Here is a 25,793-nt window from a genome sequence, read left to right on the forward strand (position 1 = left end):
ACTGAGATATATAGACAGAATTGGAGATAAAACACAACCATATTAAAGTCACTGTGTTAAAAAATAAGTAGACCTGATTTTCTTCTGCATGGGAGCTTCCTTATGCCACTTTGTCAGAATAATGGGGCCATGAAGTGTGTATAACTGTAATTACTCCTACTCCAAAGGTCCTTTAAGTTGACAGACTGGTATAAATGGAGCATTGTATAAATGAGAACTGAGTTCCTTGTGGAGTAGATCGCATGTTCCTCTGAATTCCAAATGTATTCTAAAACTTTAGGTAGAAAAGTGACAAGGCTATCTCCCTCTATGGAAAATATGTGTATTTGAGAGTCAACATTTTTTGTATAGGAGAAGTTCATTGGGCTTCACTGTGCAACTTTGCCCTTCGTACAAGTACGGTCACCTATGCAAAGGCGGTGAAAATCTTGCAAAATCATACTGTTAAAATTCTGTAGCAACATTGTTCAGCTGTGACTGTAAAAAGACTCAGACTGTGAGATCTTACATGATCCAGATCAATTCAGAGGAATGTTCCAAGACTCTGGAGAAAACTGAGCAAAAAAAAAAAAAAAAAAGGAGGGGGGAGAGGACCCTGTCCCAGAAGGGCGTTAACCCTTCTTTTCTTTCAAAGGGTCTGCGGCTACCATTCCAGTTGATTCATCTGACAGTTGTTCTGAGACCAAAGGATGCTTTAATGGGAGATTCTCTCTTTCTACAGTTCCTTTCCAGACTGAAAGGCTGGCCTTCTGTGGCAGCACTTCTTAGGTATCAGAAGCATCAAATACTGCATAGAGCATGTTCTCTACTTACATAATAAATAGATGGCCAGCCTAGAAAGATGCTTTTAAAATCATAAGATTTCTCTAGGGGTAGGATGAGGTCAGAGGAGCTGGGGATGTAATGTGTTTCCAACAAGGAAATTGAAAAGCAGGTGAGAGAAACTGCCTTTCAAGATTCTCCTTTATTATTTCCCTTTCTTCACTGAAATTCATATCAGGACAAGACCCACACAACACTTAAACAATCTTGTAAGTCTGCTAGAGTATAAAATGTGCTGATCTGCTCAGGTGAATTGTACCTACCGTGTCTGTATAGGTTAATGAAATCTAATCCTGCACTCTTGATAAAATCCATTAAGTAGTGACCAGCTGTTTTAGCTGGAATCCCAGCACTGCTCTATCTCCCCTTCTCTCCCATCTGTCAGTCAACAAGGTTTCTCAGGGAAGTTTTCCATTTTTGAGGTTGAATTCTGCAGCTCTGCTGCTTTTGAATAATTTTGAATAAATAAATAATTGTGTAAAACACAAAAATAAGGAGAATTTCTGGGACCTGGTTGTCAATTTGTTTTGGACTGTTTTATTCTGGGAGCAGTCCCTTGAGTGTGTATGATAAATACAAACAGGGTTATACCAATTATTCCCTATATTGTTTGGAAACGTTTCCTGGCTAGCTAGAGCTCTTACTGCCTTCTCAGTCTAAATACAAGAATAGCTGCCCTGGAGTCTTTAACAGCAAATTTCACCAGGTAAATTATCCTGATAAAAGTACATCTGGGAATTTGAGAGATCACCAGACTTCCAGCCAAATGCAAATTTATATGAGAAGTGTTAACCACCTCTGATTAGTGCTTTTGGAATTTTAGCTTGTGAAATGACTGCCAAGCCAAGATGCACCCACCAAAATTCTGTTCCTGCAAAGCACTTAGTCATGATCTGAAGTTCTTTGCTGAATTGGGACTTGAGGCTGAATAAGTTTTAAATGGAAACATAACCTCGACTGTTACATATACACTGGTAAGTTATGTAGAGAAACTTCTGTTATTATATTTTCATTCAGACAATCCAGCAGAATTAGTTAAGAGGAATAAACCTGCCATCACTGACAGGCCCAGGGGATAATCCCTGATTAGCAATGTCCTCCAAGGCCCATCTTTTGGTATTAGCCTCATTTTAAAAAAGGAGGGTTTGTGTTACAAAAGTGAAATTGAATAACATCCTGCAAATAAGTCTGAAATATGTACAGTCCAATTCTATAGTAGTCCTACCTACTTAAAAATATATTACGCAATTGTGGTGTCTCAAAAAGCACTGCTTATCTACAAAACAGACAGTAGGAACAAGAACCTGTACTTGAGAGTACTTTGGTGAGAAGAAAAAAAAAGGAAGCGATAAGGAAAATCCAGCCACTGCTTTTCTTTCTGCTGGAGAAATAGGAGAAATAGTGACGCTATGATCTCTGACCTTTTATTAACAAGGCAGTCTCTTCCAGAGGACAGTGATTCATTGCAGGCCACCTTATCTGCATTTGAACACTCTCACCTCCAAGGCATCCCTTTGTCATATACTGTAACTACAGATGGCAATAGATTCCTTGTACTAGCAGAAACAGATCCGTGAAGTTTAAAGTGCTGCTTTATCCCATCTGGAATATAGAAGAACCTTTAATGAGATTTAGAAAATTATGGATAAAGCCTAGTTTAACTTCTGTAATAAAACATACATCGACATCTCTAACTAATGTGTATTGTTGCGGTGTAAGCCTATAGAGAATAAAGGGTGTCCTATTTGCATTATAAATTGATAAAAGGAATATGATACAGTATTTGAAGGTGGTACAAAGGCTGAAATTTTCTATGGGAATAAGAAAGAATAAAATGACTTTTTTGATCTTGCCAATTGTATTTTGCAAATCAAACATTGGACTGTCAATGATAGGTAAAAGAGTATTCCTTACACAGAATGGGTAAAGGGATTCATTCTGACTGCCCTTTCAGCCGAGGTTTGGTATGCAAACTACTAACAGTGACACTCTGAATTATCCAAATGAGAAGTAATCATGGTTGAGACACCATTTAATTTTTTTTTTTAAATATGAACAACACAAGTAATTGTGTAGTTACAGTTTGAAGGGGAACTTTTAACCTTGTAAATAAAAGGTTGTTTTCTTTTATGATATTTACCTAGTTCCTTAAGTTCTGGATGACTTTCGTTCCCACCTACACCTATGTATGTTGCTTCAGAACTAAGTGTTGGATATAAACGCAAATGCCCCATGATCCTATCTGGAGCTAATAGCTTTGCTACTTCCCTTCCCTGATTTACACATAATCAGTATGTGTAAATTATGTAAATGTCATTGCTGTTTCTTCCTCAGTACAGGCTATTTTCCCTTTGTTCCTAGTCACAGCTGGTTAATTGCCACTATCCAATCTGGATAGCTCATTTTAAACTCTCCAGATGTAATTAGGATTTCTAGTACATTCATATTAAATATTTTATCAGACATAAGTTATACATTTATTCTTTTAACGTTCGTGACCTATGGTGCATTATCATTAGCTGCACCTAAACTGGAGGGCTTAGGAGTGTCCCATAACTTGAAGGTCTGGGTATGCTTCCACACTCTATTGCTTGCTTTCTACTTCATGACCTTGTTTTCATCAGACCAAAACCCAGATGCAAATAGAGCAAGAGCCATGGCTCATTTCAGAGGTTTCCCAGTTTGGCTATGGGAAGACTGTTCTCGTTGTGAAGTGTGCCTCTTTTGTCATTTAAGTTTGCTGCCTAGAGAATGGATGTGACATATCAGCTAGAATGACAGAGCAGCAAGATGTCACTTGCTCTACATCTGATTAAGACAAACTTTGCCATCAGAAAGCTGTAGAAATTAGCTATTTGTAGTTATACCTATTTCTAATATGCATGTGAAGAGATGGCTCACATGGGGACTTCTGAAGGGGACAAGGCAGAACAGTGTGGAATATTCCTAACAGGGCAAGAATCTGATTTTGCTACCAGCAGCAGGTAAAGCTGATTCCATGTAGACAGCTGAGAACGTGGGAAGTGCAGTTCAATCTCTGTTGCCACTCTTCTCTGCCTCCAAATATCTGCCCTCTTTGATTTTTGTCTGTATTTCTTATTATAATATAATCCTATGTGTTTTTGAGTGTGTTTTGATTTAGTGGTCTCCTTGGGCACCTTCTGCTCTTGTGAGTAATCCTTACTCATAAAGAGCTCAGTTACAGTTACACAATAGTGGTTTTTTGTTTGTTTTGTTTTTTTGGGGGGAGGAGGGGAGGAACATTACTCCTTGTATTTACGAAGATCTATTCTTCTGAATAAAGATTTAGCTTATGGTAAATAATGCCGGCAGCTACAGTCCGGTTCCAGCTACACCAACTCAAATGAGCTGAAAACTCAACCCCCTGTCAGTTTTCCAACTTGGAAACTAAATAATTCCATAATATTCAGAAAAGTTTCTCCTCCTAGTAGATTATGAATTTTCAAAGTGATGCTTAATTAGTCTTGTTAGTTGTTAAGAAAGTGTGGAAGGATATCATAGGACTGGTAAAGAAGAATAAACCTGGGTATCACAAAGTAGCCAGGAGCTGGGAAGCAGAATAAACAAACCTCCATGCTTTATCTTTTGTATGACAAAATTCTTTAATTCAATTTGCACTACACACCCAACATCAATACAGTGCTAGCTGGGTAACAAGGGCGGTGCACTAACAAAGAATGCGACTGAAAGACCACAAGGAATCCACATACTTTCCTTACTGTTTGAAAAATGTTGATTAAAACTGGTGGTCATGGTAACTTCTGATGGGACATAATAAAAGAAGCATATTGTCCTTAGTCTGTAGCCCTTTTCTTTAACTGAATATATAGAAATAGATAGATATTTGATAATTTGTGTTTTCTAGCTCTTCTACTAGTAGGATAGCGGGTTTGGTTCTGGTAATTACTGGCTGCCTTCTCTCTGTTTTTGGACTTACAAAGTCTGCCACATTCAGGTGACAAGCAATTGAAGAACTGAACAAGCTATGTCATTATATTAACAATATAGTTCATAAAGCTGTCTAGGAGAGAGAAAGTCAAACAGACAGTGTTGTTTTTTTTTCTTTTGGTGTGGATTGTTCTTACATTTCCACGAAACAGACATAAGAATGAAGCCCCCAGCTCTGCCATTTCCTCCTGGCTTCCAGTGACCCTTCAGGGCTCTCTGGCCATTGCTGTCACATTTAAAAAAGGAGCCTCACTTGCAGGATGGTGTGAGAGAAAATTAATACAGTCCAGAATTCTTATTTTTTGAAGGATTACTGGGTGGTGTGATATATTTTATCACACTGATCTTCTTCTGGCCTGTCCTTTGCGTGCCTAGGTAGCTTCTGGGCCAGGGCAAATGCTCAGTTAGGTGCAAGAAACGGATGGCAGAGCCCTGTCGGACAGCTCTTGAGCCCTTCTGCTTCTCCTTAGCCCTGCATCTCACTTGGGGGGAGCATGGCATGGAAAGGAAGGGTCTTTTCTTCACATTGATGTTAAAGATGTTCACAAAGTGCATGTAAGCACTTACACGGCTTTGTGAGTTAGGAGGAGCAGCATTACTTCAGCAGTATTTTTTAAAGTTTACAGATGGGTGTATTGTGAAGGAGAGCTGGTTTCATCCCTAGCTGTGGTACAGCCTTGCTGTGTGACCTTGGGCCAGCCACTTAACACCTGTGTTTCCCTATTCCCCGCTGTGTAAAATATTGCTGATGCTTATCTAGATTAAAAAAGAGCAGTGAGGCGATGTTCATTAATTATTGTTGGAGAGTGTTCTGAGATCCAGTCCAATAAAAGCATAGGATACAATGCTTTGCCCTTCTAGAATACATTCATTTGAGGAGGGTAAAGTATTATATCTTCCACTTTATGTGAAAAGAAAGAAAACTAAAACACCACTTGGAAGCCTTATTTTAATTGGCCTTTGGTTTTTGTTTTAAACTGTACCCAAGGCTAAACTCACAGGTTTTTATAAAACACACAAAAAAAAGATGGAGACAGGCACCTTATGTGATTTGTATAAATAGTCTAGGAATCTGCTCCCAATGGAGTCAGGCACCTAGCATGCTTGGGTGGCTCCATCAGTCCCAAGAGAACACCCACCTACATCCTTAGGTGGCTAATTTTCTCTGTCAGTCTAAGCTGTAGATTTACCATTTATAATGCTTAAAGATATAGAACAAACGTAGGGAAAAAAAGTTGTGAAACTATTCTACAGTATAGCCCTCCATGCCATATTGGATTTTTGAAATATTTTGTAATATGAAGTTTGGGGGTGAGTCATTAACATTTTGCCCTTATTTCTTTCTGCACAGTGTACCGTTTCATTTCTGAATTGCATTGCTATTAGGGGAATGTCTTAACCGATTCCTTAGATGTAGACTCTTTCAGTACTACAAAAGCTGAACAGGTTGGAAAGCTCTTGGATTCTATCGAAGAAGTAGAGACTGTAGAAACTATTCTAAGATGAATCAGAATAGATCCATTTCTGTATTTTCAGAGGAAAATGTAAATATTTCATGTATTCTTCATGAGATAAGTATGTGCCTCCTTTGGATGTGCTGGAAGGAAATTCAGATTCTTTGGATAATTCAAATTTTTAAGGCAGTAGTTTATCAATTATTTTTGTATTTGAAAAAGAGAATACATTTGTTGCACCAAGTTCTATTTTTTTTTCTGCATAGCAATGTTGTAAGGAAAAAAATACAGACCCTAGCTAATGTGACAGTGAGCTGTAAAAGTCTCCTTCCAAAACAGACCAAGGAGAGAGGAGCCATCAGTCCTGCGTGGCCTTCTGCACTGTGGGAAATAGGGCGTTTTATTACAGAACGGCAGGTTGTCGCAAAAGCTGATGCCACAGTCACTTCTTAGCTTGGCAGTTACAGAGTTAATTTTCTGGGACAGTATTTTCCCAGGTGGAAAGGCAGCAGAGAAGAGAAGTGTATCTGGGAGAAGAGGTATTGGGTGGTTGCATAAATGCTTCGATTGGAGCCAGGTGGGTTGGATTCTGAGTGCTATAGGAAATTCCTGGGCAAAGCAGAAACAGAGATGGTTGGGTTTGTATTGTTTTAACTATTTTGAAAACCTTCTATAATGCATGTATGCTTCTTTTATTTTTATTTTATTTTTATTATTATTATATATATATACATATATTTAATTTTGTCTCTTGTTGCCCTTCCATGGATTTCTGCTGCTCTGCTTTTGAATTGCTCTGTGGGTAACTGGTAAGAATAAGGGAATTAATGGTTGAAGATTGCAAGCTGTTGAGCAGGGTGTTTTCACTGGGAGAGCAGTGCTAACACGTGGTCTTCTTAATGTTTTATTGTTATAGATACTTTAAAAACTCGTATTCAAGACACAATGCTATTTTACAAGAAAAGTTTCTTAATGGTTATGGTATTCTCTTAAATGTGGTTTCTTCTGCAAATGTGTGTTTTTACTTTTTAAAAACTATTAGCACGATATGGGAGTGCACAATTCAAATGGAGAACTCTGAATGCTGGCATAGTACGTCAGAACAGAGGGAGTCTTCTCTTGGTATACAGCTGCATACTGCCATATGGCTGATTCTCAGGGAAAGTTCGTGTTGGTGGTCATGGGGACTTTGCCAAGTGTGCAATTCAGTGTGATGCTCTGCTTGCTCTGGAGAGAGCCTCTCCTACTTGGAATTGGAGAAACTCTTGAGGGAGGGGAGAGAAACAGGGAAAGGTTATTATGAAGGTTGCAAAGACTTGCTTTAAAGAGAGTTTTAATATTTGTGTACATATCTATTTACATTTGCACGTATATAAAAAGGCTATGGTGTTTTCCAGTCCCATGAAGATAAGAGCTTAACAGTAGTTGCACTGCTACTTTACATCCATTTCTGCTTTGATGATTATAGGTTCCTGCTCTGCTGTTATGTTTTGGCAGTCAGTGAGTCTGTGCATTCCCTCCCTTCCTCCACCAGGCACCATTTCTTTCTTTGTGAGATGTGCTGGGAGTACAGTGATTGTTATCATCCTGAATACTTAGTACCAAATTAGATGTTTTTTTTTTTTCCGGTCGCTGCTCTGAGCAGCAGCTGTCTTGGTTGGATAATAGCTTACTTTGTTTGATACAGTTGGATGAAAAATTGAACAAAACAGGGAAAAATCAATAATTCTCCCTGTAATGAAAGGGATGTGTATCAAGGATAGTTTTTGTAGATATGTGTGTTGAATCATCTCATATGCGACCAAATATTAGGTAAATTCCTTCTATTCTTATTCAGAGGAGTAGTTCCAGATAGTCAAGAAGTGAACCTAAAGAACAGAGTTTAACTTTCCTTTCTGTACTATAGCTCACCAGAACAGGTACTGATAAATTTTTTAAGTGGCTGCAGATGTTTGGATATTTAGTATAAAAGAGACTTGATTTATCCCCCCCCCCCCCCCCCCCCCCCCCAAAAAAAAAAACCTACTACTCAAAAGTGCATGGCCTGTACACCTCTAAATTCATTTTGGAAATTTTAGGCTTTAAAAGACAAGTGTTATATCTTACACTGTTTCCCCAAAGAAATTGTTTGGTGTCTGTTTGTTATTATTTAATATTTGCAGTTCTCCCATTGCCTTGGATGTAGTCAAGATTCTTTGGGAGGGATGGGGAAGCGATATTTCTGAGGAAAAAAAAATGACAGAAAATGTTAACCTTTTCTATCATTCACTTCCTTCCACAGACAAGGGAAGCAAGTTCCCTTCGTGTTTCGATTTGCTTCTTTTCAGGTTAAGTAAGACAAACAGAGAGGTCAGCATGGTTTTCTCCTGGTCTAATGCTAAACCTACAGGAGCTGTCTGGTGTGTGAACCCGGTGGGTCAACGCGGGTGAGCTTGTTCTAAAGTCTTGAAAAAAGAGACAGTAAAAATAATATAAATAACTTGGCAAATAGCAAGGAGGAGAAAGATTATTAAAAATATATGTAGAATCCAAAAGAGTCCAACAAATCTTGGAGACATATCACTTGGACAGAACCTGGTGCAGACACAGCCAGGTGGAATAAGGACATTTTCTTTATTCTTTGTTTCTTAAATCTGAGGGGGGGGGGGGGGGGGAGGGGGAGAAGCCCCAAGACTAACAAGAGAGTTTGAAAGAGACCTGTGAAATCTTTCTTTCTCTTGTCCTAAAAGCCTTCCTTGTCCATGCTGAGGTTAAACTGATCAAGAGCCTAAATCAACAAGACCAATATGAGTGTCATGAGTGTCCAGGAAGTCATTAAGGGTGGTGTGATATTTTTCAAGCCCTTTCCTAACTTGGTGTTTCTGTTTTAATAGTACAAATTTTAAGGACAACTGCATGTGTGAAGTGAAGGTGCCTTTTCCATTTTTATTTTCCTCCCTCTCTTCTGTCTTCCTTTTAGAAATCTGTTGCAGACTGTCACCTCTAAATCATGCTTAGAAGCTTCTGATCTCTGCAATATACACTATGGTGGCTTGTGCCACTGCTTTCTATTGTAATATACTAAGCCATTTAACACATGGTTGTCCCTTCAGTGAGCTGCTGGAAGGCCTTCTTTAGCTTACAGTGTTTGGGAACTTGAGGTCTTGACTCTAAATGCAGAGATGATTCTAGTATGCAGAAAGCAATTACCAGCCTTGGAACCTGTCCAGAACGGTGAGGTTAGCAGCATTCCTCTTTTCAATAGTGCCCTGGTAATATTAATAATCAAAAGCTCTGTTAGTATATCTTCCTGGAGACATGCATTCTAATAGGCAGTCATGGTCATATACTTACTTTTCTCAGTTTTCATTTGAATATATATGAATACTTTTAACACCAGGCAGAGCAGGTTGAACAGGGAACTTGCAGATAGATGTGCAGCATGGAGACTTATGGAATACATGCCATGATAAAATGGGAGCAGGTAAATTATGGGTGCTGTAGTGTATAATCTGCACTATTATCATAATTGCTATCTGCATTATCTTCTGAATGGAGATGAAAATATTTTATATAACAGAATTAAATACCAGTGTTTGTTGTACTATATTTAATACTTTCATACCTGATAAGTAAGTTATGCTGTAAAGAATAACTCAGGTGGAATTTAGATCACTGCTTATAAAAGCTCTGAGATGCAATGTCTGAAGTTTGAGTGTTGCCAAGGCTTCTAGAATACTTTGTAAATGCAAGACCTTGAAATTGAATAGAAGTTAATTAAAGAACGCTACTAATGAAATAATAGGGTTGTTATTCTCTTTTACAAAATTGTTCCAAACTATGACTCTATTCCACTATCCTGGTGTTTGTTGTGATTAAATGTCTTATGGCCAATTAGCTCCTAAGTCTCGGTGTGCCATCCTGCTATAAACTATTTCCTTGTTTGTGTACTGAAGTGGGTTTTCTGCTCTGGTGCACTTAGCAGTAGTCAAAGGAGGTGTCTTTGAGTTTTCTGCTCACGAAGACCTCTGTACCTTCAGCTTCACAACAGGCTATTGGAGTTCACAGTTCTGGGGTCAAAAATAAGCAGCTCTATGTGTGGGATTTGCAGCTGCTGATAAACAGCATTTATCTGGCAATTTTAAGAAAACTCTCTTGCAGTTGTATTTCGGTTCTTTCTAATATGTGACTCAAATGTTAATGCATTACATCAAAGGCCTGATAACACCTCAAAGACTATCTATGGTTGCGGCCTTTCTGTACGGACAGACTCAGTCTCCTCTGTTGGGGCATTTTCCTTGTGTTCTTCCCAAGATCTGCTGACAGCACAGGTTCTTGGTGGGTGTGGAAGACTCAGGCAGGATAAAAATGGTAGTAAAAAGCATAAATCTTACTTCTTCTGCAATAGCTGGGGATGAGTTCTGTCTTCTGGCTTTGTTAGCAAGGTTCTCATGTTCATTTTGCATCAACAGGGAAGGAGAGTAAGATGAAGAGGTTAAGCATTTAATCAGCCACAACTGTCAGGAGATGTTACCTCAAGCTCTGATGTTGTGCGTGCTTCCTCTTACACTGCCAGTGTCACTGGCATGGGTTTTACTCATGTATTTTGTGCTGTTCAGATGAATACATTTCAAATTGGTCAGGTGAAGGATATGGGAGAGAAATGTTTTACCCTCCATGTAACCATCCATTAAAGAAAAGAACAATCAAGATAAACTCATGGAAATGGGTGATAGAGTTGATACTGTACAGGAACAGCATGGGGTCTCCTGTGTTCACAGACACCGGTGTGATCCCTGCAGTAAAGCTAGAGTACCGAGTTTCTCATGGAGTATTAAATGCATATTTTACCCTACCTTCAAACTGGAAAATATCCAGTCACTCATGAGAACTGTTCACATTTTATGTACCTAACTTGCTATGCCTTTATGGCTTGCAGGCAAACTTACTGTGTACGTGGATGTCATGAAGCAAGTGGAGAGGATCTCACGCCTGGTTACCTTGCCTGTGTCATGTACGGACCCAGCTATTTCCATCCCCCTGACATGGGTGGGATGAATGGTGTTCTTTGGTTAGTGTGTGCTTCACCCTGAGTGGTGAAGAACTTCTGGAGAAGGTAGGGGAGGTGTTGGTTAAACCACGTACCCCAGTAGTTGTGTACTTGTGTTTTGGTGTCTGCTTAACACGACAGGGAAGTAGGAAAAAACTTGGAGGACCAAAAGCAGAAATGTTATGAAAAACAAAGAAAAGGCATCCTACTGTGATGATTGAAGTCGTCCCTTTTTCTTCATAATCTGCTCTGCAAGGAGCAGCCCTTCTGCTATGACTATTAGAGATGCTGCATGTTATCAGACCCACTGCCTGGAGCTCTTGGGACAAAGAGGTTTGTCTGTCTCACTAGTTACGGTCTGTTCTACTAGCGGTTGCTGGCGCGTGCTTGTGATAAAGCTCTTTGTATGCAAACAAAAAGCATGTTACGCTTTGATTCACAGGATATTAAATCTCATGTGGGCTCAAAGGAGCAATTTGCTGTGTGGCACAGAATGACCTGTCCAACTGTAGCTGGTGACCTTTATCCAAATGCAAAACCTTCTTACAAACATCTGCCTTAAATGAGGAAGATTTCTTGAACACTAATGTTGAATACTTAAACCTGGGGAACTGTAATGCATTTTGATTAAATGAGAACAGTTCCTGTAAAGTTTTGGGAACATTTCATTACCATATTACAAGCCACAGTAGAAAGCAGTAGGAGTTGGTTAGCTTTGTTCACTTTTAGATTTTCTTCCCAGTTACGGAAACATGGGTGCAGCATGCCCTGGAATTCTGGTGCTCAGGTCTCCAAGGACTTACCTGGTTACTGAAGTTTAATGGGTATATAAATGTCGTGCAACAATTGGATTCCAAAGGGCACGTAAAAATCTTGAATGGTATATAAACAACCAAAGCTGGATCCAAAGCTCATTGAAGTCAGCAGGGGTTTCCTAAGTAGGCTTTGATAGACGCTAGTTCTGTCACCTACTGATTTGGACATGTGTATGTGTGTCTGTTACTCCCCCCATCTACGTGGGTCACACTAAAGACGCGGGACTATGCCTGTGTGCTTCTAGTATAATATATGTAATTTTTATATATAATATATAATAATTTTACATATTTCATGACATTATATATTCTGAAATAAACTGAATACCTCATTTGGCAAATAAAAAACTTTATGAAGTTTGTGAATGTTTTTCATCAAAGGTGCTAAATATCCAGTAGTTACTTCCATGTAAGTTCAAATGAATGAGATTGTTAGCCTGAAGATTTGAATGACTTGAATCATCCAAATGCGCAGTTAGGGGTTTATATTTTATCAGTAGTTTGTTAGTCTATAGTTACATGTGCAGCTCTTTGCTCGGCTAAGCAGTTCCTTCCTGCAGGTGTTCATCCCTGCCTTTCATAAAGGGGCTGTACAGGTTAACATGCAGGGCCTTGGAGCAAATGGGTGGGCAGGGCAGCTGCTGCTCAGGCTGTTGTGGGGGGCAGTAATGTCTGACTGCGGTTTTGTTTCCTTTGGATCACTCTCTTACAAAACAATTAACAAATGGATAATATAATTCTTATTCTTTACACTTTTTTTTTTTAAATGATCACTGCAGACATAGTAGGATGCATTTGGAATGCTTCAGACTTTTTGTCTAATGTGCCTTGTTCCTTAGGCTTGTTTTCCTTCTTAAGAAAGATGAATTGTTGAATATATTTACATGCCGTTGTGCTTGCAATTATGTATTCGTGGATTTTTTTTGTCTACACACAACTAGCTGGGCGTAGATACCCATTTTTAATAAGAAAGTGGCAAGATTCCAAGACATTTTTTATAAACAGAAAATCAGAAAACAAAAAAAGTGTCATTTTCCCCAAGGAATTACAAACGGAGATGAGGCAGATTGAGGGCAAGCTTGTGGTAACAAACAACTTCTGAATAATTTCATTTCAGATACTCAGTGATGACTTTGAAAACTTTGCAGGTAAAACACAAACTTTTCAAGTAAAACCAAAACACATCAGATCAACAATTCCCTGTGTGTGCATGTTCATTTTGTTTCTTCCGCTTTGTTACTGTGCGACAAGAAAAATCTCAAATCATTCTGATACCCTGTTCATGCAGAAAACTTCAACAGTTGAATGTATTTCTGTTCTTAAATCAGACTTTATTTTCTTAATTAAATCTCAGATCTTGTGCAATAGTTTTTCTTGGTTTTGTGAGAGGACGGTAGCATTGAGATATTTGGAAAGAAGGCTTGAGAACATGCGATAAGCTATAGAATATTGAGTCTCTTGTTCTCATTGTTATCCCGCACAGCTTTGAAAGAAACTTTGGCAAAGTTCTTCGTGTATCTGAAACTTTTTAAAGGTGGTTATATAGTTAACTAAAGGTTCTTCCATGATGCTGGTCAAATTGGGAATAAAAGCGGTTTTTTTCAAGTCTACAAGCTTGCATAAGAAAAGAATTCTCGAGTCTTCTTACCACCTCTTAGAACTAGGCTCAAGTTGTTTGTTCCCTGTCCCCTCCCCGTCCCCCTTTCCCCCTTCAATGCAGGGTCCTTTGGTTTAGTGAGACCGGTGGAGGGAAGCTGTCTGGAGCTGGTTTTGCCTGTTGCATCTGGCTGATCTACCCTAAGCTTTGTACGTTGGAACATTGCGTATCTGCTGTGGAGGAGCTGGCTGAAATAAACTGCCTTGCAGTGCTTGTCCAGAGGTAGTCAGCAAGCTCCTGACCCTGTTACAGGAGCAGCCATGTGGCTGTTTAATAGCTCCATCCATTAGGCCTCACTGTCTCGGTTGTGCAGATGTAATCGATGTTCTGACCTCTCTGTCCTGAAGTTATCATAATCTTGTTTCCTACTGCAGACTTCAGTAGAGTATAAAGTATTTCTAAATTGGCTAATCTTTGGCCAAAGTTGTTTGTAAACCCATGCAGATCTCCTAGTGCCAGCTGTTGCTTCCACTGTTAATATCCCATAGCTCCTTCAGGCCAGTGTCAGCTGGTAAGATATTTTGCTCGTTAGTGTTGAATTCTGAGTCCTAAAGCAGGTAATTTTTTTTCCCCCTCTCAGCACATTGTGCTCATCTCCTGGATGTTGTAGTGGAGTTAAAGCAGCATTCATAACTCATCTCTCACTGCTTTGAAGAAGCAGATATAATCATAGCAGAATCAAAAAATGAATGTTAAAAAGGAGGCAAAAGGGTGAAATATATTACACTGATGACATTATGGCAACATAATGAAGAAACTGAAAGGCACAAAATGAGATCTTATATTTTCCTTAAGTTTAGTTTTGAGCTTTATGGATGTGATGAACATCAATAAGATTGATTAAAAAAGGCTGTAGAATGTTAAAATTATACCACGTTGCTTGCAGCTCCAATATTATTCATGCTTACAATGGGCCATTATCTATACGCTGTTCTTTACAGGGAAAATAATAAATTAATTGCTTTCCTCTGTTTTTACCTTGCCCAAAGCTTGTCAACAACTTGTCTTTAAAGATTGCTGCAATTACCATTTGCATAGTAAAATCGGCTTCTTCAGCCGGGCAGAATCTTTGCCATAAGCCTTGTTTTTTCTGAATCATTTGCTCTGCTTGCTTACAGCACACAACCTGCTGCAGTTTGATAGGAGCCATAGGAAAGGGAGTGTAGCAAGCGGCAAGGCGTACTGGGGACAGACCTGTCAGGGGTGGCAGGGGCTGGAGGGACAAGGACAACTGAGCTGTTCCAGCTGAAGCTGTTAGAAGCCTTGCCATTACTATTGTAACAGAAACCAAATCGAAGCCTATGGCAGCCGCAGGTCATGTGGCACTTGCTTTGTGTTTTGCAGGAAGTTTGATTATTTAAGCCTTAAACCTCATACTCCCATCTACGGGCTGCAAGGAGCTTGCACAGAAAACGAGTTCCCCTTGGCTGTGTATCAGAAAAGTAAAATCTGTTTTCCTTCCAAAACATTTCTTCATCTGAAAGAATAATGAGAAGGACTAGAGATGATGTAAGGTTGATTTGAAGAGAAGCAAAGCTGAGGAGGAATGGTCAGGCTGTATTTATGTCTATTTAACTTAACAATAGGGTTGTGTTTCTCGGAGGAGAATGCTCACATGAGGCAAATGTAAGGGGATTAAAAAGGGAATTTAATCTTTCATCAATTTCTCTGTGGAGCTGAAAATGTTTGGGTAATTAAACTGTTTACCTATGTTTTGTGTGCCTGCTGTTACAGCTGGATGTTGTCACCCTCATTTTTTCAACTGTATAATTTACTGCATTAGCAACTTGCTGAGACTTGCAGCAAACACATCTACCCTTGGAACGAGAAGTCTTTTTGTACTCCGTGCACAGGCTTCAGGAAGCCTCTGAGGGAGAAGGATCATTTTGTTTCATATGATATGTACATTTTTAAATTATTTGTTCCGAATTGTGACTGGGAAGGCAGGAGGAACGCCTCTCCTTTCAGATGATGAAGGGATACCTGGGCAATTGAAGAGCTGTAGGGAAGCCAGCCAAGACATTGCTCAGAAACCTGCTCCTGCTACTCTGAGTGTCTGACTAGATACCCTGTAAACTAAAAAAGGACTATGTTTTATTTGCATCATGTGCGTGCCTCGTGATTTCCTAAGGTTAACTTGGGTAGTATCTTTTCTGAACAGGAGGCTGTTGTGCTCCTTCCACTGCTTTTTGCGTGGTGGTGTCGGGAGGGAAGGCAGCCAGGCCCCAGTGGGAAGGAGCCGTAGCAGGCACAGGCGGGCAGGGCCTCCTACAGCTCCCACAGGGCTTCACCCCCTTCCTGACCCCTCAAGTATTCCCTTAATATTTTTCACTCTGTACCGCCACCTCTTTCTCCAGTTCTGTTTCACTTAGCCTTTGCTGTTGGGTTTTTTTTTTTAATTTCTTTACCTGATGTTTAATAACTCCTCCCTGCACCTGAGAGAAAGAGCTGATGCTTGTCCAAGTTTGTTTGTGTGATATTATTTTCCTTTACAAGAGAAGGTCTTCAGGGCAGGAAGACTTCTCTACCCTAGGTGCCTAGCATAATGGATTCTATTTATGACCGCCCCTTTAAATGCAACTAATAGGCTTAATTAACAACATTACTTGACTTGAAAAATCAATAGTAAATTAACCCTTACCACTCTGAAAACTCAAAATTAATTTCAAGAGCTGCTATTTTTAAAGGAGTCCGCTGCTTACAGCTAAAGAAAAGCATCTTTGGAAAGTATCAGTTTGAGAAGTGGGCGCAGTTTCTCCTTTCTGTCTTCTCTAGTAGAAATAGAAGCGCTCCCTTAGCATGTAAATGCCATAAGACACTTTCTTTTCTGTTTGTGTTAATGGTTTTCACAAGATTTATACACAGAAGCAGATATGAAAACCACCGTTTCACACTTAACTTGCTTTCATGTGCCTCCTGATGCTTTATGGGAAAGAGTGCCAAAGACTGCCAGTGAAATTAAACTTTTAGAAGCAGGCATAAAGAAATGAGACTTCTCAGCCACGGAAACATGGTTGTGAACATCTATGGCTTCTCTGTGAATGGAACAGCATCTAGAAAGCTAGCAAGCCAGAGTGATGGAAGGCAGAACAATCTATTTACTGAGGCTGAGCAGGATAAGATATGTATTAACGCACAGGAAATATTTGTATGCATTTAAGTTCCTTGAATAATCCCTGAGGAACAGTAGTGCTGAGACAGTTCCATGCCAGTCTCTGCCCCAGGCTAAGGAAGAAGAAGGAAAGAAGCACGGGACACTGAACACTTTATGCAAAACCTGAAAACCAAACCAAAATAGCCCAGCAGATTCACAGTGAACATCCTGGGCAAAGACAAGCCTGAGCCAACCAAACTCCTTTTTATCCTGATATGATGAGATACTTGCTAGGTGGCTTTGCAGATATCTCCTCTAGGCTGTGGCTGCTATTCCCAGCAGGACTGCTAATGCAATATCACACTGAGAAATGCCCGTGCAGCACCGTATAGGGGCCTTGAAATGCTTGAAATACGAACCAGGACTTGCTGGTACTGTGTCTGATCTTGATACAGTTTGAACTGGTAGCTTTTTTTTTTATTATTTCTTTTTTGCATTACATTTATATTAAGAAGGGAAATTCGTGTTCTTTGCTATTAAAAGCTTGTATGTATTTTTCATGTGGAGGCAGACTTGATTTCAGTGCTTATTTACTAACCTCGAAGTGTTTTTTTGGTCTGTTTCTATGTTACTGTGTATGTTATTCTACATTATTTTCTCCCTACCAAAAATCATACAGAAAACAGTTCAATTATTCATTTCAACAGACTTTGCAAAGTAAGAAACCAAGAAAGAAAAACTTCTATGGAGTATACTGTAATTAAAAAAAATAAATAAATATACTTCTAAGTTGCTCCTGAAAAAACAGAAGCAAAACCAACCAAACAGTGTCTGAAGCTTGAAGCCCAATCTGTTTCTATTGTTAAATTGAAAAATACTTGGTAACTTCTAAAACTTGTGAGAAAAGCTGTCTTTTCAACTACAGCCAGTTCTGAGCCAGCTGTGCTCCACCGTGGGCAATGCCATGCTGATTTTATTCCTCGTATTTTGGAAGGTAGGAGTCAATGAGATATGCAGGTTTTAAACAACACCATGTGGTAGCATTGTACAAAGATACTAATTAAGGTAAAATGATTCTGGTAGAGATCATGCAGACACATAAAAGGGAGTAGTCCTGGGGAAACAGAAGAGTTTATGAATACTTATTTGGATTTATTGCATCTACAAAACACATTAGAACCCTAAAAAATGCCATACCTATAAAACTGAATGAGCAAACAAACTGTATACAAAGGTACTTAAGGTTGCTGAGGGCCACCTTCTTGAAAGAGAGAAAATAGGAGGAAAGAATTATATGTTCTTTCATGCTGCAGTGGTGCTGAGAGTCATTTGTTTGAGACTCTGAAAGCTTTTATTCCTCCTTGCGTGCGGTATCAATATTCATCCAAGTTTCTGCACCTCATCCTCAGCACAGGAGCCTTGTTGCAGCATTTATTTTATTTTATTTTATTACTTTGGGGAAGCTACTTTACCTTTATGTCAATGAGGATATTGCTAGGGGTTTGTTCAGCAGCTGATCTGTGCAAAAGCTCAGCAGTTCAATTATTTATGCTCCCTTTTAAGGGAGATGATCAAAGTAGTAGATGGGGAGCCGGGAGTGCACCAAACCAAGGAGGAAGCAAGTGAATGTGGACAGGAGCACAAGAAAATTTCCTTTTCTTCCTTCAGTCTGATCAGAGCGTAGGGAAGAATCAGGTTGGAAAGCAGCTGGTTTGTAGTCTCTGTGCGATGGGAAGCTCTGGCTGGTGACGATGACAGAGCCTTGTAATGAGAGGGCTCATGGCTCTGTTGTGTCCACATATACCTGAAACCTTCTGTGCTGAGAATGAAAGGGGAAAGGAGAATCCTGGCATTTGGGTTTAGTTCTAAGTGATACCTGTATGGTACAGGAATATAATTACCTACTGTAAGCCCTGTTTTCACTTATCCCAGTGTTGGTTTTGTTATACAGAAGTGTGAGAATAGGCTGCATTATGTATTTGTATCCGGGTAAAATCTGAACTTTAGGAGCTTGTTAGCTTGTGCCAGTTCTCTCTGTTCTTGGCTTTTAAGGACCAAGAGGACCACCATGTTCATCCTGTCTGCAGTCCTGCAGGTGATAGGTTTCATGTAGTAATTCTTGGAACCAGACAGTAACTTCCAGCACAACTGGACTTTAATTTCATGGCTTCTGCAAGAGCTATTGCCAGATTTAACTACACCATTTTACAGATGAAGGATAAACTTCTTCACGAGGCACTTCTTCCCTAACTGTACAAAACCTTTGAAAACAAACCATATGTGCCATGCTGTGCAGTTATTATAAACAAACAAAGCCCAACAACAACAAACCAAACAAAAAACATACCAACCCTTTTAGAAATGTCTATTGTATTTTTGGGGGGGGTAACCCCTGACCAATCAAGAGTTTAATTCTTTTAGATCTGGTGGCATCTAAGCTTTGGACTGGGGAGCTCTAATACACTTGTGCTCTTTTAATGCCTAGAGAAACTGTTTTTTGCAAATATTGCAAACTGTTGGCATTTCTGGCCTTCAGCAGGTCTATTTCCTCATTAGTGTGTTTTGGTTTTCCTTCTGTTTTGTTTTGGATTACACTTCAAATCTACACATCTGATATAGTTTCGTATCTGTTTTGTAGGTGGCAGCTATTTAATTTAGGAGAAAACTGTCTGCTCTGGAACTCTGCAGCTCAATTACTAGTTGTTTCTAATAGAGATGTTTATGGGAATTGATACCTACTGCTTTCTCTAATGGTTCTACAATTCAAATTGCATGTAAAATATTTTTACTTTACTGTGAAAAGTATTGCCTCCTTCCTACGCTAAATTGCATTGTTACCTGAAACTTAACATTCTCTTATTAAATGCTGGAGTGTTTCAGATGTTTCGTGTATTGGCTTCCTGAAGAAATGAGCCCTCTATAGTTTTAGTGTTCTCTCCTGCATTCAAATGCTTTCCCATATTTTATAGTAACTTTGAAGCATTGTTTAAACTAATCCCTTTGCATAAATTGCAAGCCATGAATATTTCACCATGAGGAAAATAGTCAAGTGGATCTTTAAAGGGGGAATATGAAGATGGGCTGGGGTGAGAATGAGCAATAAAAGCTTTTCCATCTAATGAACATCTAAGCTTTCTGAAAATATTTTTCTCAGAGCAGAGATGTAAAGTTCAAACCTTTGAATTCCACAAAATGATTAGCAAATAAGCATTTTTTAAGAATTACTTAAAAATTAGAGTAGCTCTGGCTGAGATCCTTCGGAAAATGATGCAAAACCATTTGACCATTAACTAAGAACATATTGTCTAGCATCTCCTTTGGTGATTCCCCCCAAAACTGCCTGTATGTCTTAATCTTGAATGTTTGGTAATGTTTTGATGTTAGCTGCTACAACGTATGCGTAGTTCTTTCCCTTACCAAGTAATTTTATGTAGTCAGTCACATAAAAACTACCAAATATCAGACGAGATCCTTAAAGAATAAATGAAATATTACACGGGGAATTGCTTCAGCCAGGAAGAATTTCTCCTGAAAAGTGAACCTTGCTAGAGGAATTGCTGATGCCTCCCCCTTCCCAGCAGCAGTATATGGCACTCAATTTAGCATAGGAATCAGCTCATCAAATCACTTAGGAAGACAGGTGCTTATGTGCTGCTGAATAGAAGCTCTTGTCGTTGTCTTTTCTTGCTTCATCTTCATGTAGAGAAGTAGAAAGGAATTTCACGGTTTCCCAGGAATGCTGCAGCTGATGCCAATGCAAGGATCCTTGTTATTAGGGTGATTGCCTGTCAAGTGCGCTCACTCTCAGGCTGTAATGACCTGATGCTAAACACTTTGAGCATCCAGTGTCTGGCATGCAATTATTTGTTTGTACGCTACGTTCCTACCATGCATTTCAATCGATATTTTACTGAATTGGAGGCATTGTCTGAAAAGCTGAAAGCTATGTGTTTTATGTTAAATGACAACATAACGTCTGAATTTAGAAATACCTGGCATGAAGAAAATGTAAACCAGGATGATTGTGTGATTAAATAGTTGACTTTTATATTGTATATTAGTCATGCCATCATCCAATTAAAAGGATAATGGAAACAATAGTGATTTTTAATTTTTAAACCAGTGTGGGCTGTGTTAAGGGGATTATGGAGCTTTATGAAGTAATTTGCATAATATAATGATCGAGAATAGAATCTGAGTCAAAGCTGAGCTGCACATGGTAAATTAGGCAACTTTTAATTTCTCCTTGAGATAACTTCGGACAATAAATTTTGAATATAAAATGCAATGGGAGCGTCTCCAAGTTGCGAAGATGTTTGCAGAGCATGGTTGTCATTTGTGCTCTTCCAAAAATTCCTTTCAGGCCAGGCTTTGGCTTTAGCATGTGAGTATTGAGGTCAAGATGGCTGGCTGTGGGTTATGTGCTTTACTGGACTGGACTTGACTCTTTCTTCATCTGAGGCTGATCTAAATAATAGTGGCTCCTCAATGCCAATAGCTGCCCCTGTATCTGCTGCAGCCTGCTCTATGCAACTGTTGCTTACTACCATTAGTGAGCCTTATTCTCGTAATTAACGTGGTGATCTGCTGCTGCGAGATGGATAAAGATATAGTAGTGTGGCCTCTGATACCATTGGCAAAGGTCAAAGGAGTTGAATGCGGATGTTTGCCTATGTGACCAAAGAGCATCAGGCACAACTCAGTGCAATCTGAAGCACCATGGGAGAGGTGTTGCATCTCTTTCCCATCTCCTTTGACGTTGACAATAACCACTACTCAGTCTATTCAGTTCAATTCTGTTCCTTACAAGACAGGGTATTTCAGGTATTAGGTTGTTAGTGCAGTGGAGCTGACGTTTTTATAGCAAGGCTTTTTGGTCTTGCTTGTATGAAAGTCTCAGCCCTCACATAAATCTTGTCAAAGGCAAAATGTTTTATATGTTGCATAAAATAGCTGCACATCTGCTGTTTTTAATGTTTGCACATTCAGAACTCCTTTTTTTGAAAAAAAAAAAATTTGTAACCCAACATTTTAGATGTCCTTATTGTTCTATAATTCTTTAAAATTGTCTGATATTTTTATTCTGAAATTTCTTGATCATTATATCATGTCACAGGGATCATGAGTGAAACTGACTGGCAACGACCAGATTTATACCAGTACGTTAATTACCTAGATTAAATGATCCCAGTGCTCAACTGTATCACAAAAGAGAGAAACAAGCCTCTTCATTTTTAACAGGAAATCCCTAAATACAGCAATAGATTTATAGCTTAGCTTCTCTAAATTCATCACTCAGAGTTTTGGTGGTTTAACACAAAGATGGTCACTCTGGGGATACCTGGCTGAAGGAGGGTCTGAATTAGTACTCCTGGAAGGGGATGATTTAAATGGCTTCCTCAAGTTGCAGGTGAGGCATTTGTAAAGAAGCCCTAATGATGTATAAAACTAATTGAAATGTAAAGCTGTTGTTCCTGATATTCTATTGCATTTGACAGTCTCTTTTCTCCTTCATTATTATATGTGAATATAAGGAAGAAAAAGAGAGAATGGGCTACCAGTCTGCCTTTTTTTTATTTAATTTCTGAGGCTGATTCTGCATATTTTTCAGTGTAGAAATGCTAGTACTATAAAGAAGATACAAACTGCCTGAGCTTATCTGTACAAACAGATACAAAAATAGAAATGCTCTCTTTCCATGGAGCTGTGTTGGATGGTAGGGTGCATTTTGCAGAACCCTGGCTTTCAGAGCAGTGATACCACCTCCTTCCCTGCTCTCACCAGTAGCTGATTGCTGTAACTCGGAGGTGTCAAAGGACGGGGACATGAGGATCGGTGTCCTCTGTGGTTTGTTCACAACTCAGAAGACTGAGAAGTTCTTAGTAGCCCCAGTATTTTAAAGCATATAATAAGTGAACTGTTCAGTGCTATTGGAAAAAAATTGAGCATGCCTGGATGTGTCCTATTACAGCTATAGAAAGCAGGTGAGAAATGACCATTACAGTCTAAAAATAAAGCATTGCCTGAACATAGCAAGAGCCATGTTAGAGGAAGATGTCTGCAGAACAAGCTATGCACCAATTTTGTGCACAAAGAGCTCGAGTCTGGCTGCTATGGCACTGGCTTGCTGGGATTTCACAACATGAGGTGTTGGGGGGGAAAAAAGGGGGAAAATCAAACAGGTAAAGTTATAATGGGGATGTAAATGGATGCAGCCTTGAGGAGAAGGTAGCAGATCTTTGTTGTATACTTGCATCAACAAGCTGCAAGTCTGACTGGGACTGGTGGTATGGTTGGTTCACAGCTCACTAAACCTAGTGTGTGTAATTATTTATTTGAGAGAGAGAGAGTGAGGCAGTAAGAGAAAAGATGCCCAAATGTGGGCTGTGCTCTGGGTCACCCTGGGGAAGGAGGGAATAAAAGCTCTGTGGAAAGGCGAGGGGGGGCAGACTGGAGGGACTGGGGCGTTGGGCAGGAGTCTGCTGGAAAGATACTGTGATCCCTGATTGGGACGGTGGGGGGGGTCATCTCTGGTCACAAAGCCAACCGAAAGCAGCACCTGGAGGAAAACTGTGCTGCAAAACATGACTGAAGGGACCTGTCATCTTCTTCGGTGCTGTCAGAGGGGTTGTCTCTGATCATTTTAGTTACTTTGTCTTCTTCAACAGATCTGATACTTCTTTATATTTAAGGGCTTATCTTCTACTTTATTTTTTATTTTATTTTGTAATAAAAATGTGGCTTTAGAGACTAGGAACTTTTTCCTGTCTTTTGGTGCCTCTGCTTAAAGGAGAGAAGGATGGGAAGAATAAGTCTATTTCCAAGTTTTAGCTGAGTTACGCCATCAGTCAGCCCTGGAAAAATCCTCTGCACTGTAGTGGAAGAGAACCAGGTCTGTGAGCTGACATTTCAATATTCAGTACTTTTGAAAATACATTTGTTTAAAGAGGCTGCTTTAGAACAACAACAAAAATTCAGGTTCCCAAAATGATATTGCCTGGGACTTTCTTTTCCCAGACCGTGGGCATAGCTGGCTGTTGAGTGACGGATGTCCAGGGAAATTTGCTTCTTGCTGTTGTGATGTGAATAGAGTAGTTCAGTTGGAAGGGACCTACAAAGATCGTTGAGTCTGACTGCCTGACCGCCTCAGGGCTAACCAAAAGTTAAAACATATTAAGGGCATTAAGGGCAAATGCCTCTTGCACATTTACAGGCATGAGGCATCAAACACTTCACAAGGAAGCCTGTTCCAGTGTTTGACCACACTCATAGTCTAGATGCTTTTCCTGATGCCCAGTGTGAACAGCTGCTGTCCCCTGGTGCTGCGTTGTGCCATTCCCACGTGTTCTGGCCTTCGTTACCGGGGAGAAGAGGTCAGTGCCTCCCTCTCCGCTTCCCCTCCTCAGGGAGCTGTGGGAAGCAATGAGGGCGCTTCTTAGCTTTGTTTTCTCCAAACTAGACCATTCAAGTGTCCTCAGCTTCTTCTCATAGGACATGTCTCCCAGAAGGAAGGCGTTTACACTCATCTCTGTGTTAGCCAGGCACGGGCTGGAGTTTTATGCTTTCCTTTTAATCTTGTTCCAGCCTGGCATCAGTCTCAGAGTGAAGAATTGAGGACACCAGGGACTGCAGATAGTTTTGAATAGCCTTGACCTGATTTGCTTCATGCTTAGAAAAATACAGATATCACCCAGGGCACTGAAAATTTCAAATCAATGATTTCAAAGTCACATCAACTTCTAGTGACTTCAAAGGAAATGGGACTTGACTGCTTTTACTCCTCATCCTAAGAGTACATATTGGATTTCTCATACCACTCTCTTCTGCTCCCACAGCTGATAAAGCAGTGGTGCCATACAGTGCTTCTCTTCATACCTGCTAGCCCCACAGCAGGGCAGCAGGTGGTATGTGAGCAGTAGGGGAATCGAGCAGGGTTCGATCTTAGAAACAGTCATGTTGGAGGCACAGCAAATGGATGACTTCCCACAATGAAACATTTGGGTAATCCATTGCCATCTGTCTTTATTTTGCAAACCCACACAATTGGCCAACACATTCAAAATATCACCGCAATGTATTTCTCAAAGAGAATCTAAAAAAAATGAGATTTAAACCTGATAAAATTACCTACATGTTTTTTTTCCCTGTTCAAATTTCTTTACGTTCACATTACTGTAACGTTTTGTAAACTAGGCTTCTCTTGGACCAAAAACCACTCTGCAGTGGGAAGTGTAAATGTATGGTACCTTTCAGAAATGCTGTAATTTTGTTAGGTAACCAAATAAACTATGATAATGAACTACTTCTTCCAAGTAGGCTGAAAGGTAATGACTCAAGTCTGTGTCATATTTATTTGGGTATGGATGGTCTAGCACTTAAAGCGGTAGTATTAGCGCTTGTGCTCAGCTATCTTGCTCCTTCCCTTGCCTAAAACATGGAAGAAATTTCTATCTTCTTTTCATTTACATTAACTGAATGCCTGTGCCACAATTTTTTTTTTTTGTGGGGCACATTCAGAATGAATGGCAGCAGCAAGTCAGATGACTTGCACAATCGAGCTGTGGGACCGCCATTAATTCTGGCTCATCTGACCGCCTTCTGTCTTAGAGGATATTACTGGGCAGTTAAGAGGTAAGGAGGATAAAGGAATGTGCTATTGGAGAATTAGTAATCCTTAAAGTTTCTTGAAGGATGGGCAACTTGAAAAAAATGGTTATTCTGAAATCTTTTCCTGTTCTTGGCTACAGCTTGCCTAGTAGCTTTGCATCTCCATGCACCAATTTATTAAAAAAAAAAAAAAAAGAAAAAAAAATTAACCATTCTTTGTATCTTGCTTATGGTATTTTGCTGTAATTGCGTTTAAATGAGACAGAATTCTCTGAAACAAATGAAAGATTCTTGTGGCCATGTAAATATCTGCTGATAGATGTCCTAGAGAACTCTGAGCTTTGTG

At 39.6% G+C, this 25,793-nt stretch overlaps 1 long non-coding RNA gene across 1 annotated transcript in view; it reads left to right on the top strand.

The window, feature by feature from the left end:
* The first annotated feature begins 6,846 nt into the window (after positions 1–6,846).
* LOC310884069 overlaps positions 6,847–25,793 on the top strand; it is a 54,225-nt gene continuing 35,278 nt past the window's right edge. The window contains exon 1 of the long non-coding RNA XR_014574015.1: positions 6,847–6,878. This is a non-coding gene — a long non-coding RNA (uncharacterized lncRNA). The remainder of the gene's footprint in view (positions 6,879–25,793) is intronic.

Source organism: Anser anser (genome assembly GCF_964211835.1).
Source record: "Anser anser genome assembly, chromosome: 19".
NCBI classification, from domain to species: Eukaryota; Metazoa; Chordata; class Aves; order Anseriformes; family Anatidae; genus Anser; species Anser anser.